The 20,617-nt window shown below is 36.1% G+C and overlaps 1 protein-coding gene across 2 annotated transcripts in view; it reads left to right on the top strand.

Annotated features, from left to right (window-relative positions):
- Positions 1–9,757: 9,757 nt before the first annotated feature.
- The window catches only part of LOC128252924 (protein doublesex), a 71,558-nt gene continuing 60,698 nt past the window's right edge, over positions 9,758–20,617 (top strand). Inside the window, exon 1 of one of the 2 annotated variants that reach the window (XM_052981146.1) lies at positions 9,758–10,650. The gene's annotated coding sequence lies outside the window, so the exon portion shown is untranslated. The remainder of the gene's footprint in view (positions 10,651–20,617) is intronic. The other variant, XM_052981149.1, reaches the window with a different exon arrangement.

The raw sequence follows: 20,617 nt of genomic DNA, 5'->3' as shown, positions 1-20,617 counted from the left end.
TACACTTTTAAATGCTTTAAAGAATATTTTATTTTTGCTTCCTTTTTCGTTTGGTTTAAATTAAGTCTTGAACAACAATTGCTTGGATTTAAGTTTTACCTGGCACCGTGTTTGCAGAACACCTTAAGGTAGGTATTTGACGAAGAAAAAAAAAGTTAATCTTGTATTTTTGGCAGACAATTTAACAAAAAATGATAATTTTGGTATAAAATTTATTGACGTTTTTATTATACCCTTGCAGAGCGTATTATAATTTCAGTCAGAAGTTTGCAACGCAGTGAAGGAGACCCTATAAAGTATATATATTCTTGATCAGCATCACTAGGAGATTCGATCTAGCCATGTCCGTCTGTCCGTCCGTTTCTACGCAAACTAGTCTATCAGTTTTAAAGCTAACTGCATGAATCTTTCAGAAAAAATTTTCTTTCTATTGCAGGTAGTATATAAGACGGAACAAGCCGGATCGGACGACTATAGCATATAGCTCCCATAGAAACAATCGGAAAAATAAATTTAAAAAAATTATAACTTTTCTATTTTTTAATTTTTTTTTTAGTTCTTCGACACATAGTAATGGTTAATTATTTCAGAATTACGATTTAAATTTCATAAAAATCGAACGACTATAGCATATAGCTCCCATAGGAACAATCATAAAAATAAATAAAAAAAAATTATAACTTTGGTGTTTTTTAATTTTTTTTTTAGTGCTTCGAGATATAGTAATGGTTAAATATTTCATATTTTAAATTTCATCAAAATCGGACGACTATAGCATTTAGCTCCCATAGCTATAGGAACATCGAATAATTAAGCTGAAAATCATCATAGCTTCAATGCTTTTAAACATACACGCAAATAAATCATAATTTTAACGTCTTCAAGAGTATTTATTTTATGAAATAGCTGCCAGGGTATATGAACTTCGGCACGCCGAAGTTTGCTTCCTTTCTTGTTTTTTAAATTGTTGTAATTGAAAAAATCATTCGTTTAAGACCTTGTAAATTATATCTCGACGACTTGGGCAAAATTTCTTTAAAAAGATCGGTTGAGTAGTTCGCGAGAAATCTTGACAAACGACTTTGAAAACACTGTTTCGAGAAAAACGAGTTTACAATTTTAAGTGGCAATAAAAGTGGGAGGCGATCGCACAACTTTTCATAGCTGTATCTCCAAGACTGTCACTCGGATCAACTTGAAAATTTAGGACCGTATTCTAGACATGTTATAGAATTTAATAAGAAAATAAGAAAAAATCCGATTTTGGGAAACCGTGAAACTGCATGGCAGCTTTTTAACGAAAAATTCATGTTCAAAGTGTTGGGCAACCAGGACTAATATTATACTATGCATTTTTTCAAACACTTCGTATTCAGATTTAATACCAAACTAGGAAGAAGCCAAATTATTTAGCCTTTGTGGAAAAGTTTGAAGTGCTCAAAGAAAATAGTGGAGGAGTGTGCATGGTGCATACGTGTGTGGGCCAACTTTGAGATACAAATAGTTTCGACGAGCTGGCAAAAACAAAAGGCTGTGCGGGCAGCCACAGACAAATAATCAAAATCGACAAACGAAATGAGCCAAAAACAAAGCGGCCAAAATGTTTTCAGTTTGCACAGTCCTGGTTCCGAATGACAGCCTGGGGAGCAAGGACTACACACCCCCATCACACTGTACTCGTACCACCGAAGGCCAAAAGGATATGCGCACGTGCTAATGTGATTAGATACACAGACACACCAGCGCGTTGGAAAAGGCGACTTGTTCGAGGAACCGCAACATACAGTGCAGTTGATTGCGGCAAGCCGGCTACAATAACAAGAAAGCTCGACGACCGAGAAGAACAACTTCATTTCGGGCATCTCCGAGATGCAAACTATTGTTGCGCAGGTCATCATCATCGTCCATATCATCATCGCCATCACCATTTTGGGGCTGCAAGCTTCTGGGCTGGGACTCTGCCCCTGTGTCAGCATCGCACACCAAGCCAGAACGTTGGGATGGCCTTGTGCGAAATTATTTTGTCGCTCCAACTTTTCCATCAGGCAGTCATCAAATGCAGCACCAACCCTTCAGGACAGGTCAGCTCGGGCCGGCCACTGGTTTAATTGCAATGTGCAACACATCTGCTGCGATGTCACCAGCGAGCAGGGATGGCAGAAAGTCTTTTTATCCTTGCTAATGGCTAAGGGGTTAATTGTTTTCTAAAACCTGCGTTGATTGTTGGGAATCTCCGACATATATGATGTTTTGTTTACTTTAAGCAGTTGCTATTCAGAGCGAATCCTACGATGTTATTCTTAGATTTTATCCAAACAACTATGGCGATCAATCATTCAAATCGGACACAAATATTATTTTTAGAGATGGTGGAGAAGAAGTTTAGTTTTAACATTGTCAAAGATAACTTTTTTAAAAACCCTATTTTGAAACAGTGGATAGCTCAAAGCAAATACACTGGAGTGTAGCTTTTATACTCGTTGCACAGGAGAAGATCTCTGTAAATAAGCTCTGAGACATATACAATATTTCGAGTTATAAAATTCTCATCTATCTTATTTTATATGAAAACCACTAATCTTTAACAATAGGTGACATCTTTTACGTTTCCTGATAATTGTTTTTACTTGGTAAATGTTATATGATTCTACAGTGTTTCAAAAGGCCAAAAAAGGGAATATTTTAAGTTTTTTTCTGAGAAAACTATTTAATTTAATTATCTGATACTTTAGCTGTATTTTAAGGCTAAGTATTGGAAAATATATTTATTTGGAAAGGAGCTACAGCTAATCTCCGGAAACTCCGCTTAAAGAAGGCTTTTTGCGGTTACCACTATATGTTTGGACTCCTCCGAAATTCAAAAATCAAAAAGATGTCGTTAAAGTATTGTCTAATCTAGTAATTAATCAAAGGAATAAGCAAAATAAAGTATTTTGACAAAATAGGGTTTCACAACAATAAAATTGATTTTTGAGCAAAGTTTCGTCTTAAATAGCTTAAAGAAATATACTTATCGAAAAAAAAAAAAAAAAACTTTGAAAAAACCATTTTAAGTAAAGTACTTGTACTTGCAAAAACTCTGAAACGCCTTTTAAAATTTAACTTCGAAAATATTCACCGGAACGATGAGAAGTTTTCAGAGTGTATTCTTTAACAAATGTACTTTAACAAAAAAAAAATAAATGTTTTAAAAATTATAACTGTATATGACCCCATAATGTATATAATTGTAACTAATTTAGTATTCCCTTGCGAGTAATCAAATTACTAGGTAGATTTCAAAAGCACACTTGATAGCCCTTTTATTAGGTGTCAATTATAACACGCAAGACACCAGGTTAAGCTTAAAACCCTAATGGAACATTCCTTTGAAGGTTTTACATTGGATTATGTAGCACATACGCACCAGTAACAACAACTCAATTCGAAGGGGAAAAAACCACAAAATGAGTCGACTAATTTGTATTGATTTTTTATCGGACATGCGATCTCCCTTTTTTCTTGCTTCCCTACTTTTTTAGCTCTATGTTGTTGGTGCGTTTGTTTGTTTGTTTTGAACTTTCCCATGCATAAATTTTGCATATTAATTGAGCGACTGTCATCAATATGTCTGTGCCCACCCCGGCACCCCCAATGCGACTTCCCCTCCTTGGGCCCCGTCACAGCATGACATTATTAGTTGGCCTAAAAAATCCCATCAGGCTTTGATTAACATTTTGTGCACACAAATGCCGGCCAAATGCGAGAGCGGCTAAATGAGTTGCATCTAATTGAGTGACAAACACACCAGAACCACCGGCCACCTCTCACAAACTGTGCCAATTTGTTTTAAAATGCATCGCCCTGGCGCTCAATCAGCCCGGACTCATCCCACTCCAGAGTCCCGAGTCCAGAGTCCCGTGTCCATGGCCTGCTCTCGACTGTTTTTCAATTTGCATGCAAGCGTAAATTACTCTGTGTTCAGACCCCTTAACCCCTCCTGGAAGAGCCGGTCCCAGTCCCCACACGGATTCCTCCCGCCAGTCGGCTAAAAGGTTTGTCCTTTGGCTACGTTCTTTATGCAGATTGCCTTCGCTTTCGAGGACTGCTCCATTCGTCCTCCTCTTTGCGGCTGTCTGCCGGAATCTTGTTTTAAATATTTCTGCGTTTCTTGGTTATGAACATAAAACACGTTTTTTGGCACCCCATTTGTCATTAAGCTACCAATTTGTTCCGCTTCAAAAAAATCTCAAATTTCCCATCGATTGGCCGAGAATGGGAGCTGAAAATTAACAAGGCTAAGAGGCAGAACAAGAAAGATCAAATAGGCTTGCGAAGATGTATCAACTCTTGTCCCAAAACGGTAGAGATTTGAATATCAGAATCAGGGCCGTGAACCCATTTCGATTTGGCTAGGATTCGTTTCGGGGTTCGAACCTAAACGATTGTTAAGGTTCCGGCTTACGAACCGGTTTGTTGATATGCTAAAACCGGATTCAGGTCCGATCTAGGACTAAACAAACAATTTTTTTATACAATAAAATTTTATTTTCATTGTTTTTCGTAAGTATGTTTACCTTTGAATTTATTCTTCCTAAATAAATCGATTTTTAAACTCTTTTTTTTTCGTTACGTTCACGTGGACACTTAAAGATGTTTAAAAATTGGTTTTCTAAATGCAAAATAGTCCACAGCATTGCTGGAAATACACCAATATAAGTACATATACTTTATTAGACATCAGGATAAACATGATAAAAATACTTAATTGAAATTGGCCAAATGAATTTCGTTAATTTTATTGAACTGTATTTTGGTCTTTATATCTTGAAGAAGAAGTAGACTATATTTTAACAGAACAACAACATCGCATAAAGAGATAGATTGTCGTGACGATCGCACTTTCATCAATAAAATTTCTGATATAAAATATTATTGCTAAAACGTTTAAGCATTTGACTAAGTGTGAAAATCTGCCAAGTGGGCAACCTAAAAATTAAATGTCAGATTTTTATGGAACTTTTTGGCTTTTTGAGTTCGCAACAACAAAAACAAGAAAGGTAGCAAACTTCGGCAAACCGAAGTTCATACCCTTGCAGCTATTGCAAAAATTAAATATTCTTGAAAACATTAAAATTATGATTAACTTGCGTATATGTTTAAAAACATTGACCCTAAATGACCCTATGACCCTAAATTTCAGTCAATTTGTGAGCTTTTTAGGCAAAACTTTTTTTGTGTAAACTATTATTATTACTGCAGCTGTATATACATAAAACAATATCTAGTAATCTCGTAACTTTTAGGTAAGAAGAAGTTGTCTATATCAGTCCTTTAACTTCTATCGAATCTATTGTACATTTGCATGTTCTTGTACGCAAATAAAATTGCACTCAATCTGAGTATATTTGTTCTTAAACAAAGTCCAAGATCAAAAGTTTAAACTCAATTTACTTAGTTTGAGTACAACTCAAAAAAAACTCAAATTGAGTTTTTCAATCATTTTGTTCTCAAAATGAGAATCGGTTAAAAATGTAATTTCTATTTTTGTTTAATTTAATGGTTTGTTACACATACATATGTATACAAATTTAATTTGAAAACGACCGTAACCCCACTCCCGTCGGAGTAGTTGTGTTCACTATAATTGAGTGTTTATTGAACTTGATAATTTATAATTAATTGTTATTGATATTTTACCTGTTAAATAAAATCATTTTACTTAGGAAATACTTTTATGAAAAAGCACATAAAAAGCCCGCGACCTTTCGCGCACTAGATTTAAGCCTTAAGTATTCGTCCACGCACCGTGTAACTTGTCAGTTATCAAAACATTTCAACTATTTTCATTAAAGCAAAATAATTTCGGTAGTTTCTTAAACATTTTTAATAGCTATAAAAGCACTAACAAATTAAAAACAACAACAAACCAAAGACGACATCCTTGTCCGGAAATCTCAGACCGCTAGACCACGAATTTTGATAACATTTTGTCCTATTATGAACACATTTTTTCTCAAATTCAAAACATATCCTCAATTTAAGTATTATTTCTTTAAATGAGTACAAATATTCTCCAAGTGACTTCTTGGGCAGAATCTGTACTCAAGATAAGTATATTCTCAATTTGGGAATTCAAATTCTCAATTTTTGAACGTCGGAATTTTCTCTGAGTAGGACCTTTTAATTTGAGACCTAATCAAAATTGCTCCAAAAACGCTGCGGCAATTGAATTATTTCACGGAAGCAGTTTTGCCTTCGTGCGGATATGCGCTCGATTCCTTCCCAACTAGTCTTTCAGAGAAAATGCAAACTGACAGTTTGCGATCTGGGCGCCAGGCATGTGTACGATTCGCATGCCCAAGCAACTCGTCGGACACCCAGTTATACAGAAAAAAATGTATGTGCTGTGGGTGCACTTCAATAGTGCACCAATATTTCAAAACGAAATCATCGAACTTTTAAATTTGATATTAAAATATAGAAATTTAACTTATTAAAGTGAAGATATACAAATCTTACGCTGTAGTCGATTACGCCAATCTGAAATTTTGTTCTCAGGAAATTGAAGTACAAGCAATAATAATTATGTAATCTCGTTTTTAAAAGCATAATTGAATTCAATTTTCGTAGATCTATTTGACATGCGAATTCGGACTAGATATCGATTTGAATTTTGTTTTCCGTGTACCATCTACCATCTACCCACTGCCGCAAACCAAGCTTCATCTCAGCCGAAAGCCCTCAAAGCAGCTAACAATGTACAACAACTTGTAGAATGGCCGTAACAATTATAAAGCACGAACACGAGCCGCTGGCGGGGCAAGGCGATATGAGTGGGGAAAGGCGCGTGGGGCAATGTCTGCGGAGACAGACTGCGGTTGGCATCTTGGATTACCATTACCTGGCCGGGTCATCCGGAGAATTCAGCGCCGAACACTTGGCAGCATTCCCCGGTGTCGTCGGTGTGTCGGGTATCTTGGTGCGGCTTTCGAGGTGACAACTGCGACAGCAAAACGTCAATTTGTATAAATGTTTGCAATTGCCACCGATGCGGTGGAATCGTTAAAAATAAAACATGCTGAATAAAAGCTGATCGATGCGGGGGTCGCACGGGTCCCGCGGAAAGTATCTCGAAGATGCAGAGAGTGGAATAAGGGAGCGAGAGAGCAAATCATGAATAAATATTTGCCGGCTTCTTTGCAATTTGCATTTTTTCTCTGGTTGTACGAGAATTTGTTGTTTGCTCTTCTGCCCCAAGTTTTAAAGCGTCTTTAGAGAGAGAATTCGCCCAAACGTGTTTCGATTCGGCTCCGTGTCGTATCTGCGAGGTTCTTTTCCCACACCGCTCTTAGCTAATTGATTTATGGGATTGCAACTGCAGATGCCTCCAGCTTCGCTCTTTAGACACTCCGCCACAAAGTTGGCTAAAGCGCGTGCGAGCCAAGTTATGAATATGCAGCATGTGCGCCCATGTAGTCGTTTGGGTTCCATCGGCGGGCAATCGGCATATGATATGATGTTGTAAATATATGTTTATGTTTGTATGAGATTTTTAGAACGAATGTATCACTTCTTAGATACCTCTTTTCCATTTGGATTCTGAAAAAGGGACTACCATACATAAAAAGGTTGTACATAATAATGATTTCCTACCAACAGGAGTTTAATTTGGGGGTGTCACAAAAATCTCTTTTCACCAAATTCGGTTAATGTTACCTTTGTTGTATATGTTAATTTAAACGGATCCTAATTGTTATTTAGATTCAAGTTCTGAAAAATTTGTGCAGTAAAATTGAAGGAACTTTTCGCGCCTTTTTAGACTTTAGAGGCAAAGTGTTTAAACATACCTGTGATTTAGTAAGCTCACTCCTTAAATGGAATCCAAAACTTATTTAAAGACCGACAACCGAGTAGTGACGAAGGCGACTACTATACATAGACTATATTCATAACCTTAAGCCACAAGAATTCAAACAAGAATTTAAACGAATGCAATTCCTACTTTTCATTTTTTTACTGTGATCAGCTGCTTAAATAACAGTGTTTAAAAACTTTAAAAATTTCAGGCCGAAATAAATATGTTCAAAAAAGTTATTAAGAAAACAGTATATGGTAGTGGCATTGGCTTAAGTCTATGAGCACCACTGTACATAGCCGCAAAAATAAAAACATAGCCACTCTCTAAAATGGTCGATAACGACTTAAAATTGAGGTGTGCATACCAAGACTTAAAGGTATCCAATTTTTTCAGGAGAACGCTGATAGTGAATGTTGAAAAAGGCGGGATTTTCAAAATTAAAAGGTTTCCTTTCCTTTTGTGTGTATAAAACCTATTTTACTGTGAAAAACAGTTCGGGGTGGTAAACTTCGGTTTTATTATTTGATGATTAGGTGTATTTAAATGCTTGATTTATTTAGCTCTATTTTGAACAATCTCTTTGAAATTTTTGAATAGTTTACTAGTTCAAATTTAAAAACATCTACAAATATTATAAATTACAATTAAATTATACTACACAAGCATCAAAAGAGGTCAGGGAAGATGAATACTTTTTTCAAAATTCTTGACAGCAGTATCGTAATATCAACTCCATTAAAAACTACTCAAAATATCGGAACCTTTTCCTACCGCACCACTGCTCCGCAGCTCTCCTTGCAAACATGTTTGAGAGCTTGGGAATAATTTTGGGAGTGGCTTGTATCGCCTCCGGGGGAAGTCACTTTTAGTGGAGCCGAGAATCAGTTCAATTATCTTCTGTGGACTGAGTAAACGATCCTGACTAATATAACGGCAGCGATGAAAGGGACCTTTGGAAGTGATAAATGCGAGTGCGACACACGCAAATTCAGTGCGTCCGGAGCCGGCACAAATATTTGAATCAGCCCGAAACCCAGCTGAGTGGTTCGACCTACATCGTCTTCGATTCTCCCCATATCTGACGATTCTTCAGAGAAAGAGAGTGCAGATTTACGATCGACATATGCAAGCGGAGACGTCAATGGACGGCAACAAAGTTGCTCCACTCGTGTTGCGCTTCTCGCAGAGATTTGCGAAGGCTCATGGACTGCTAAGAGAAAATCGCTCAGAGAGGAAGAGCTCCGGCTGAAAGAGCAATGTTTTTAGCGCTGTGGGGCAAATGCACTTTCCGCTCTCGCAGACCAGTTCGGCTCACTCTCTTTCCCCCAAGATGCTTTCGCATGTGCTCTCCAAATGGCAATCTGTATTGGAGCTTATTAGTTTGTAAAAGCAAAACAATTGATCTAGCTAATATCATTGAAAAAGTCAAATAAATCAAGCATTCACAAGTATTTAGTTTTCCAAATGAAAATACATTTTCATGTTCTAACTAATCTTTTGTTGAAATTGAAAATTATTTTCTATAAATGGAGTGCAAAAATAATCAAATGCAAGAATAAGATGTATGGATTGTTGTTCATCTAAAACTCTGGCATTGTGGTTGTTTATAAGTATTCTGTTTTGAAATTTTTAAAACATATGGAATAGAAAGACGAAAGATGTTTCGGCCTTAAAAAATTTGTATACTCTTGATCAGGATCAAAACAAATAGTTATTTCAGAAACTATCAAGAAATTAAATTCACTTTTTAATAATATCATATACATTTTCTTAACGCAAGATGGCGCCACATTTTATTTTGGCCGTCACAACTAAAGCGCAAATGGAACAGGGATCGTTTTTTTAATTGTAAACAAAGTTACAGGTATTTGATGGTCATGTCACCAGACTATTGCATTCCTTACTGTTGTAGAAATATCCTCGCAAACGGCTCATCAGTATGCTCATTTTGAAGTAGGCAAATGACTAGCGAGTGCATTTCATGATTGGCAATCGACTCAACGATTTTCTTGCTTTATCTAGACGTGTGAACTTGGATGATGTGCAGAACATCCAGCAGTCGTGCGAGCCGGTTGGTTTATTTTGCGGTGCACCAGAGTGCAAACATTAAGAGCAGACCATTGCGAAGTCAGTCGGTGGGCCGTCTCTGTGCCAGCAACACAGCAACACATGCTCAGTTCGAGGTCCGCCCGTCCGCCGTCCGCAGTCTATCCGTCCTCCCAGTCCCTCTGGTTTGGTTTGGCTTGGTCGTCGGACTGGTCCGGGTGCGAGCATGAGTATCGTGCGCCCAGAGCTTTGTGTTCGTGGATCCGCAACCAGTTTGCTGGCACCAATCGTCCTTTGCGCTTGTGCACGTCGCTCTGGTGCGTGTGGGGCGGTCCGCGTTCCGCGCTCGAAATCGCAATCTCAACAAAACTGGAGCGAAATCAGTTCCGAATTCGGGGCGATAGTTTTCCAGTTGTGTGCAGTGTCCGAAAATATATATAGTATGCGCGGACCTACGGGAAACCTGGACGAACGGCAAGTTCCATACTAAAGAAAGTCGTTTCGGTCGCAGTTTGCACTGTTTAAAATAGCTAACAAAATAAATAAGTACTATTTTACCGGCTCCACGCCACACTCTCACTCTCGGTGCCGACCGATCTCCGCTCCGCTCCGAGTGCTATTTCTCTCACATCGCTTGCATAACCGAGAGCAAAAACAGCACACCTCGCGGAGGCAGATTGCAGATGCAGATGCAGATACAGATCCGCGCCTAGTAGTGAACCTGCAGATGCTCTGGCGAGCGCATGCAATTGGCATTGTCTCCGGTAAGTGAACAGTGAGTTATGACCGCTCTGCTACCAAGTGTGGCACCCCGGACGCCCCTCCGCTTGCCATCCCTTTCGCGGCATTGGGGGCGTTGCAAACTGCCTTGTAATTGCCTGACATAAATGCTCGTGTGTACAAGGCTTAATGGCGATACCGGCAAGTACGCTCAGCGATTGCCATCTACAGGGGGCAGAGGCAGGGGCAGGGGCCGATGGAAGGGTGCCGGCCATTGTCTGGCTACCAAATTGAACAGGAAACGAGCAACAGGTCGTGTTTAACAGCCGCATTGGAAAGACTCCCGCGTAGCGCCATGGGATTCTAAGACACCATTAGGACGAAACAGGCGATTGCTGTGGTGATCGGTGATGGTGCTTATAAGGAAAATTGGACCAAAACCCGAATAGTTATGGGGAAAATGCAAATAGCAAATGCAAAATTCAACTTGCTTAAGAATTCGCAGCAAAGGCTAGGAATTCGTATTTAAATAAAAGTTCAACACACGCCGGTTCTTCCCACCTAAAATCGATTATCCGCAAAACCACTCTTGCACTCTTTTTTTGATGCAAATTTAAGTACTTCCTATACTTTAGTTATTCATTAAAGTAACTTTCGATATCAGTTGCGTGATAAGTTTACTAAGTTTGTCATAGTCGGCATTAAAAAAGTGTATTTTCATGTTCTTTGACTGCTTGCTATCTCTATGACATAAGAGGCTTTTTTGATTGAAACTATTGAGCTTTGTAATCCGTTTTTCTAATCTTTTCAACTAAAAATATTGTCAAAGGATTTAAATATTTAATGGGGGAATTTGGTGAAGTATTTTTTTGAGTGCACAGTCATAATGGTTTTTATATACTCAATATATTTTATAATCCGTAGCTTACTGGCAATTATCATTCGAACGACTTAAAGCGCTTCTATAACGCAAAGCTTCCCTTGGCTCATTAATAACCTGAAGTGTTCGCTTATCGGAATCGCTTCCGCTTTAGAAAAATTAATTGAGCAGACATGTATAAGCTGTAATCAATTTTAATCCGCTTCTCTCTTCGCGACTGAGCGCACTTGGAAAGCTGTTTCCATTGATAATTTGCATTTCTTCCCACAACTCAGCCGTCGCATAATTAGCTAATATTGACTCGCAATTTTGCCGATAGCCTCTATGTCTTTCTCTTTACGTAGCCCCGTAGCTCTTCAGAGCTGTTCTTTCTCTCTGGGTCTCTGGACAAACACAAATTAGAGGCGACATGCAAGATAGGCGATCGTGTGCACTTTTTGAATACAGATGGCAGAAATAACAACGTTTTGCCGTAGCCACCGGGGACGCGGTGGTATAAAGAGGCGGGTATCTGGTGGTAACACGAATTGTGGGACCCGCTTATCAGCACATCTTTCATACTCAATTTACCCTCTTTTTAATACAGGGTATTTGCTCTTTTCTCTGAAATTAAGTCATTATAACTAACCGTTATTGAGGCAAGCAAACACTTCATATCACTTAGCTAATACGTTTAGGTTCCTCATCAGTAGGGGCTTTCCTTACTGTTACATTTATTTTTACCTTATCTCTCCTTAACTCGAAACCAAAAACGGATCTAATCAGTCGTCAAACATTTTAAGTGTGAATGTGGACAAGTGTGTGGATACTTAAGCAAGTTCAACAATGTCAAACTGAGTGCCTGTAGAGAAAGTAGATAATACGAGAAAGGTAGAACTACGGCGAGCCGAAGTACAAATACTCTTCCAGCTATACCGAAAACTGAATTTTCGCTAGATAACTCCCAATAAACAAGAACTTAAATTTTTTTTTCGTACACATTTTATAGTTGAAATGCTCCTTTCCACAACTGTCATTAGCAGTAAGTAATATTTACAACTTAATAGTAAATGTAACTAAAAATATAAAATACAATCAAAAACATCAAAAACAAAAAATAGCTTAATATATCAACATTTTACCAATTATTACAATGCCAAAATTGGAACCAAAATAACTTATAGGTGATTTATCATTTATCAGTGTTAATTAAGGCTATCACTATGTTCATCTTAAACCATTTAAAAGAATAAGTGAGTGCAGTTTCTTCCAGCTAGTGAAAATATGTATGTATGTGAAGACTAACTACAGAAGAGATTCGAAAAAGTCGTAACCTTTTAGTGCCTGACTCGATGTGGGTCTTGGTGCTTATCGCCTTAGAACCAATTGGGAATTAGAAATTTACAAGTGGGAGAAAATCCAGTTTGTTATAGTTTTCAGGCTCACCTTACAGTTAGTAACAGTACAAAAAACAGTAAGAATGGAAGGAAACTTCGGCAAGCCGAAGTTTGTATACTCTTGCAGCTATTGCCAAAATTAAATATTCTTTAAAATATATAAGTCAAACATAAACACATCTTGAATCTTGAAAATTGACGTGACGATCGCACCTTCCACTTGTTATTTCCCCAAAGAATTTGTTTATTTTTATTCAATTTGTTTTGTAATCTAAAATAATTAAGTAAAAAGGCTTGTTTTGTTTTTCAAGCAAAAATATTTAATGCTTGCAATAGCTGCAAGAGTATATGAACTTTGGCTAGCCGAAGTTTGCTTTCTTTCTTGTTTATTCTATTATGCGCATAGTAAACTCAAACATTTTTGTGTTTGATTCACAAATGCCAAAATAGTTAAAAATATTTAATTTAAATACGCCGCGTAGTAAACCATAGTAACTATTTCTATGATTGATTTGAACATTTCAAACTTAAATTTTATAAGAATAAATATTCATTTCAAATTTAGTTCATATTCACAATAAACAAGAAAAAGTCCATAATTATTTTGAACATTTTTCTGTTCAATCTAAATAGTATTATATAATACATTTTAATATTGACCGTATTTCAAATAAATATGACAAATTGCTAAATTATGTTTTTATTTGGAAAATAACTCGAACATGTAGAAATATAATAAAATACATAAGTATTATATTAATTTAATTTTTACTTCACATTGTTATCCTCTGAGAACTCGATCGCAGGTTCCTTTACTTTGTAATGTCAGCTTTATGGGGGTCTTCACAAAAATTCTATTAAAAAAATATATACATTTTTAATTAACCTAGAAAAACAAGAAACAAAATAATAGAATGGAATAAAATATTATGAAAAATATAAAAATATAATATAATTTTTGAGTGTTATTAAAGTTTTTACTCACCTTTTTATCACAGCTCTAATCCACTTTCACATAAAAACAATTCTATTATTTTAAAACACGTCCGCGTTGCTCAACCGTAAAACTTAAAGTGATATTCCTCGCGACCACACCGTCCTGTAAGAATATTCACATGCGTACATATGTATGTGTGTGCAAAAGAATGGACAAATTCTGTCGAACTTTGACGCATGCCGTTATGTTGCAGTAGTGTTAAAAAATATAGCACAACAAAATTTTGATTATATTCAAAGGATGCCAGCTATAAATACATATTCCTATACCTTAATATTGTAAATATTATGATCATTATAGGAATCTGTTATCATTACGAACTAGTTTTTTTATTTTTAAGCAAGAAAACAAATGTTTTTATATATGATTTTGTTTTATTTGAGAATACTTCAAAACACATAACAAACATTTTTACATAGATTTTTGACCACTGGTGTACGAATTCGGATTAAAGAGGCAGACGCAAGCTTTTATTCTACGCATGTGTGTGCGAAAAGAATGCAAAACGAAAATCAAACACGCGATCTTCAGTTTCTGTTTGCTTGACCTTGCATTTACGATGCAGATGTACAGGAACACAGCTCCTATGGGAGCTATATGCTATAGTCGTCCGATCCGGCTCGATCCGACTTATATACTACCTGCAATAGAAAGACAACTTTTGGGAAAGTTTCACGCAGATAGCTTTAAAACTGAGAGAAAGCGTAGAAACGGACGGACAGACGGACATGGCTAGATCGACTCTCCTAGGGATGCTGATCAAGAATATATATACTTTATAGGGTCGGAAATGTCTCCTTCACTGCGTTGCCAACTTCTGACTGAAATTATAATACCCTCTGCAAGGGTATAAAAACGCATAGTGAAATCGAACATTTTTATAATTGATTTAACATAATATTTTCGTATTTAAATCAATAATAAAAATCATTGATTTAAATAAAAAACATGTTTAAACCTTCAGTCAATTATAAACATAGTTAAATCAAAGTGAATCATAGTATAAAAGATATTGCTCATATTAAAAACAAAGTTTTCCATCGTTTTTTTTACTGTTTTAAAGTTTAGAAAATTCGTATAGTAAAATGCTATTTCATATTTAATTTTAAGGTGTCCTTCTGACTTAAATTAAAATATTATTTGTAAGGAAAGTTTTCTGGCCCTATAGAACATTAAAATTTAAATGACTTCGTTGTTTTTTAGATATTTTCTTACGTCTTGCTCATTTTTTTTGCCAAGTATTTGATTTCAAATAAGTTTGCTTAAACTAAGATTAGTTTTAAATTGAAATTTTAAACAATAATTAATATTTTACAATTATTTAATGAAAATGTTTCTTCCCTTAACTTGAAACCATTTTTCATAGCATTTTTCTTACCAAATTGGTGTTGGATACTTTTGTGAGTAAATTCTTGTTAACTTATATTAAGACCAATTATGTTAAGACTTCGTAATTAGCATTTGGCAATACCTTTTTAATGACATTTATGACTTGTCTGTAGCTTAGCTAGTTTAGAAATTATAGCCGTGCAAAGTTTATCTGTTTTTAGCGATTTCCCTCTAGTTAAGCTAGTTTTTCAAAAAGTCTACAACAACCTTCTTTACACGACAACACAAAAAAAATTATGCCAGAATTCTAAATAAGTCCTCAAAGTTTGTTGAAATTGAGAAACGACGTAGAAAACATTTGTATTTTTAAGATATAAAAAAAAAAGTTTTTTTTTAATTACTTTTGAACGGAGCAATTATGTGTCATTCGACGCGTACCTGGAATAAAATCGAAACTGTGTTAAAAAAGTGGAATGTTTTACCAACCCAAGCCTACATTAACAAAAAAAATACTCAAAATTTGCGTTACATTAATATTCGGTTTTATGTTAAATAACTACATAAAACTATTTTATCTAGAAAATAAACTTAATCTTACATTTGGTATGATATCCATTATATTTATGGTACCGCTTAAACGTTTTCGTATATTTTGAATCATTTTGTTGGTATATTCGCGGCTGATTTTAGCCCACTCTTTCAAAAGCCGTTACTTTATGATATGATGGGATGATATTGGCGGTTAGTGGACACGGCGGTCCAACTCGCTCCACAAAGACCCAATGGGATTAGGACTAGGCAATTCGGGCCGCATTTCCAAAACATTTGGTCAGTTTTAAAGCATCCAGGACTTGACCTTATGGGCCTTGTGCTTGGGGTCATTGTCCTGCTACAACTTACATGTTTTGCCAATGTCCATTTTCCCCGCCGACTGCTTACAATTTTACTTCAAAATTTGTAGATATTGATCTTGGTTCATTATGTCATCGATAAATACGTGATTTCCCTCTCCTTTTGTGGAAATGCATACCCAATTCATGATTGGTTTTTCATCAGCTTAGTAGTAGGTTTCCGCCAAACCATGGTTTTGCCGTCACTGCCGAAAAGGCTGAATTTGCTTTCGTCCAAGAATAACATCTTCCCAACAGCTTTGGCCGGTTTTGGAGTACTATTGGGCAAAATTTTTCCTCAAGTTTTGGTTGCGCTCAGACAGCAAAGGCTTTTTCCGAGCAACTCTGCCATTGTACCCTTGTTTTTTTTATGGTACGTCGAATGGTTTGCTCTGAAACGGTTTTTCCGTGATCGGCAAAGAGTTCAGCCGTCAATTCCGGCCCACTCATTCGATGATTTTTTTTACCTACCTAATTGTTTCGGCGTCTTCGCGCTTAGTCAATTTTTTCGGTTGTCCCATTTGCCTAATTGACGCCAATCTTCACTCATTTTAAAAGCGTCGGTCGATGTCACCCACAGTATTCGTCTTCATTTCGAGGATTTGCGCAGTTTCCTTATATGTCTTGCCTTGCAAGTGCAACTGGAGAACAAGTTTTCGCTCCTCCAATGAAGAGTTTTTGCTTTTGCGGCCCATTTAAAATTCGGTACTACAACTCAATTACGTCAATTATAGTCAGTCAAAAAATAGCTTTTCTGGAAAAACCCATTTATTGCGCCATATTTGGCTTTTTGGAATTGCCAAATGAATTTTTATACGACTACCGAATATTAAAGTAATGCATATTTTGAGTTTTTTTTGTTAATATGTGTATCATCTTTAAATTTTAAATAAAATCATATAATACATATACTCCATTTTAAAAACTGTTTTTTTTTCTTAGTCTTATATATTTTATTGAAGTTTATAAAAGCAAACACCGAATATTAATGTTATCTACTGCATATATTACCTGCTACAATTTTTTGGAAATTTTAATGCAGATTATCATGAAAACGGAGAGGCTTGCTTGCGTAGAAAGAGACAGATGTCAAAAATATGTAATTATCAACTAAATTTAATTAGCAATAATGTTCTTAATAATCAAAAAATAAGGTACAAATATTATTTGCACTTTAACTTATCGCAAAGTGTTTTAAAACAATTAAGTTCTGCGCTTGCGGAATGAAATCCGCCAGCAAACCGCTTGGCGAAAAGTTTTCTTGAGTTTTTTCTGAAGTAAACAGAGAATAAACAGAGAAAATTTAGATTCCGTGAGAATCTTTCGGAAGTGAAAACTGGAATAGGGCCGAGAGATTCTAAACTTTCGCAACCGTACTTTTTTATTTGAAAACGGCGGAGGTCGGACGTCTATATATAAAATAAAATCTTTTCTACAACTCCCAAATTTGAGATCAAATTTGGTGAGATTATTATTTATTTTGCAAAGAAAAACTTTACTTTTATTTAATTAGATTTGAAGTTTTTCACCTCGAGCTGCTCAATACAGTAAATAAAGTGGTTTTAGGACTTTAAAACATCACTTTTCAAAAATTTAGTCTAAATCTGGTTATCGGATTGAGATGATTGGTGGTTGGACGCGTATTTAAGGCCATAATACAACCATGTCATAAAAGTCAGACTTTTTGCTGCACCATCCAAAACAGCTCCAATATGAAGAAAAACACTGGTTTTCACTTTCACCCCCGGCCGTCCGCAGTAATAATAGTCTTTTAAGTTTTCGAATACACTGCTGAGTATTAAAACTTTGGCTTGCCAAAGTTAGCATCCGTAATCGTTGTTATTAAGAGTAAAGTAAGTTATGGCTAATTACAATTGGTACACAGAGGAAATTCCTACTTTTTAGATATTGAGAATTTAAATTCTTTGAGGATGTAATCATTTTGAGTATAGCTTTTGCCTTAAGAACTCACTCGTTAACTCGGGACCTTGAAAACTAAGTAGACCGCGTCCTGTTGATCTGCTAGACCATGGATTTTAAATACATTCTTTTCTAATTTTGAGCACATTTGAATTCACTTTAAGGATGTTTTCTTAAAATGAGTACAAATATCTTTAACGTTAGTTCTTAGGCAAAATCTAGTCTCATTTTGAGAATTAAAATTCTTAACTTCTGTACGTAAGACTTTTCTCTGTTGCTGCCACAAGATCAGTCACGAAAAATAATGTGTATAGCCGCAAAAGTATATAAACTTTGGGTTGGAATTTTGCTTCCTTTCATTTGTTTTTGAAGACCGATTTAAAAAAAAAATCCATTAGTTAATAAATAAAAAACCACTTTACCATGGGTGCAGGTTTTTTTGTTGTTCATACGGTTTTTTTCAAAAACAATTATTATAAAGCAATTGGTTCATGATAGCGAAACTTTTTATGTTGAGTAAGAATGTGATTGTACGAAAATGAAGTATATTTTGTAAAATCTGCGTCATGAAAAACTGGCATACACTCATGATCATAGTAATTGGTCCTCTTTTTACTTTTTAATTAGAACCCGTTCTCGTAGAGTAAAAGGGTATATTGAGTTCGTTGAAAATTATGAAACAGGTAGAAAGAAGCGTTTCCGACCATATTAAGTATATATATTCTTGATCAGGATCAATAACCGAGTCGATCTAGCCATGTTCGTCTGTCTGTCCGTCTCGAAAACTATTATAGCTAGAGATTTTAGACTAGGCATGCAGATTCTAAATAGTAGTTCCTACGCAGCGAAAGTTTATTTCAAAACGGAGCCACGGCAACTCTAACAAATCGTGAAAGTTTGTGCTTCGAGACATGTAAGATCCTAGGTGATGGGCTCTGAGTGTGTGATTCGGTCATATCTATCGGTAGACACAAAAATGTTCAACTAAATTTAAAATCGAGATAATATCTTGTAGGTTGTGGGGATTTGAACTTTTCTGCCGCCGCTCTGCAGCCGCTCTGCCGCCGCTCTACCTCGCCTCTGCCGCTGCTCGGCCGCTGTTTTGGCCGCCGCTTGCTGGTAATAGCTGATGTAGGGGGACAAAAAGAAAGAGCTGTAAGCATCTAGTGTTGTTGCGCCACCTTTACTTTGATTGTTATGTATGGGGAATACTTAGGTTAAAGTTTGTTGGCTGAGTAACGGGTATCTAATAGTCGGGAAACGACCATAGCGTTCTTTTTTGCTTTTATTCGACAATGAGTTTCTAAGCCGTGACTAAAAATTATTGGAGATAAACTCCGTGCAGCTGAACTTTTCACGAAATTGGGAGCTGAGATCAAATTAATAACAAGAAAGAAGCAAACTTCGGCAGCTTTTGCAAAAATAAAGAATTCCTTAAAACGTCTCAATTTCGAATTATATGTGTGTATGCTTAAAAACATTGAAGCTATGATGATTATTACCTCAATTATTTGAACGTTCGTAGCTATATGATATCATTGAAAAAAAACTAAACGCTTAATTTTGAACTAAAGTCCTCAGATTTTAATCAAATTAAAATCGAAATTCTGAAATAATAAACCATTACCATATATGGAAAAACTAAACAAGAATAATAAAAAACAGCAAATTTATAATGTTTTTTCACTTTTTTTCCCCTTTTGTTCCTATGGGAGCTATATGTTATCGTCGTACGATCCGGATCGTTCCGATGTATATACTACCTGCAATAAAAGCTAGCAGTCGCCCGTATAAAGCAGCGAAGGACATTATAGCTACGAAACTACGAAGCTCACCAATCGAAAACGTTATGAAGCTGCTGATGAACGTGGTAGTTGAGTTTTCGACGACATCTGCAGCCCTAAACATCTTGAATAAGGCAAAGGTATTGAAGAGAACCTTAATTTACGTAGAAAAAGATCTAACGACGAGGAGACATCTACCTTACGTAAGGAGCTAATGGATTTAAATCCGAGCAAAATGATATATGGTAATAGACGGAAACTGGTTTTACTGGAACAGGATAAGTGAGCTTACAAGTGAAAATAAACCGGCCAATCAACTTCTTAAAATTATTTTTGGTGTTAAATTCAACATAAAAATTGATTTCGAAGAAGTAAAAAAAAAACACTATTAATATTCTTAGTTATAATAAAGCGGGATTGAGAAGAAAACATATTTATAAGAACTTTGTAGTATACGTTGATATTTGATATCTTTGTACTACTTGAAACATTTCCCTAGCGAAACACGGGAGAACTAGATGCACAATTTTCTGATCTTAATTTACACTGGGTTATGGTAGAGCAAGAGTAAAAATCCTATATGGCACATGGGGCTCAGTCAATGGTTACAATTCAAAAAAATGCAAAACGGAATGGTCGTTTAAGAAGAACTGTATTCTCGTGCCGAGCAACTTAAACTGTAACAAATGGCGAAATGATAATGAGGATTTGTACAGCATGCTGCTGGAGATTGGAGAGGAAAACATTATGATAATAGGTAAACGAAAGAATAGGCAACTAACAGATAGACATAGAGAGACCTGAAACAGCAGGAAGATTCACATTTAAGGAGAGG

This window comes from Drosophila gunungcola, chromosome 3R (assembly GCF_025200985.1).
Source record: "Drosophila gunungcola strain Sukarami chromosome 3R, Dgunungcola_SK_2, whole genome shotgun sequence".
Taxonomy (NCBI): domain Eukaryota; kingdom Metazoa; phylum Arthropoda; class Insecta; order Diptera; family Drosophilidae; genus Drosophila; species Drosophila gunungcola.
This window is presented reverse-complemented; position numbering and strand designations above follow the sequence as displayed.